The following is a 1,353-nucleotide window of genomic DNA, read 5'->3' as shown; positions in this document are numbered from 1 at the left end:
ATCAAACCTTTAAACAGTTAGGATCGTCTCAAACTCCATACTTGGTCAAACCTTTAAACAGTTAGGACCAAAACCAAAATCCCCTCTCGATTCCTTCCATGAACGAGAGGTCCACAAATTGAGTGATTAAACCTTTAAAAAGTCAGGATCGTCTCAAAATTCCCACTTGGTCAAACCTTACTACAGTTAGGACCATAACCAAAATCTCTTTTCGATTCATTCCACGAACGAGAGGTCCACTTTCAATTGAATAATCAAACATTATGACAGTTAGGATTATTCAAACCCGTCCAGATTCTTTAAGTGGAGATCCCACTTTGAGTTTCGTTTGCATTAGGAGATAGAATATAAAATTCTTATTCTCAGATTTTGGGTTTATCTCTACCAACAAAAAAGAGACCAGGAGATAGAATATGAAATTCTTCCTCTCCGATTTTTTAGGTTTATCTCTACCAATAAAAAAGAGACCAGGAGATAGAATATAAAATTCTTCCTCTCCGATTTTGGGTTCATCTCTACCAACAAAAAAGAGACCAAAATACTCTAATAGGTACACGAGTATAAACTCCAGGAGATAGAATATAAAATTCTTCCTCTCCATCATTGGGTTCATCTCTACCAACAAAACTATTTCTCGACCACTCCGATGAGTATATGAGTATAAACTGCATCTCCTTGAACCTCCCAACGGGTATATGAGGTTAAACTATTTCCCGAACACTCCAATAGAGTATATGAGTATAAACTATTTCTCTATTCTTTGACGGCAGTTCAAATTCAAGACTTCGACAACGGCCATGCGATAAACGCAGCACCGGAGAAATTTTAGCTATTCTACAAAGCACTGAATAGGCTAAAAAATGAAGAATTCAAGAATTGAAGCCATCCACAAACTATGTTACGCAACTTTCTCAACAAAGTACTGAAGAAATTGCAAGGAAAACTTATCATATCCAAAGTGTCCCAGACTCCTCTCCAAAAATGATGAGTCTGAGATACTTTGGAGGGGGTATCTGTAGGCATCAAAAAATGCTTACAGACATCCATATACCACTCAAGGCAAAGAGAAGACGATAAACGCCATTCTCTTAATCAGAGGGAATTATTCAAAGGAAGTGAGACAACATGTACATACCAACAGACAACACTTGGTGCCGCGGCTAAGGCGCGGTAGCTCATGGTGCCGCGGTCATGACGCGGCAGCATATGGTGCCGCGGCTAAGGCGCGGCAGCATATAGTGCCGCGGCTAAGACGCGGCAGCCTAGGGTGCAGCGGCTATTATAGGGGGTGCTATGGTGGTTACAAGGCAGTTATACGATGATTATTTGAAGCCCACGTGGCGGCATATCAGA

This window comes from Asparagus officinalis, chromosome 5 (genome assembly GCF_001876935.1).
Source record: "Asparagus officinalis chromosome 5, Aspof.V1, whole genome shotgun sequence".
NCBI lineage: Eukaryota > Viridiplantae > Streptophyta > Magnoliopsida > Asparagales > Asparagaceae > Asparagus > Asparagus officinalis.
Note: the sequence above shows the minus strand (reverse complement) of the source record.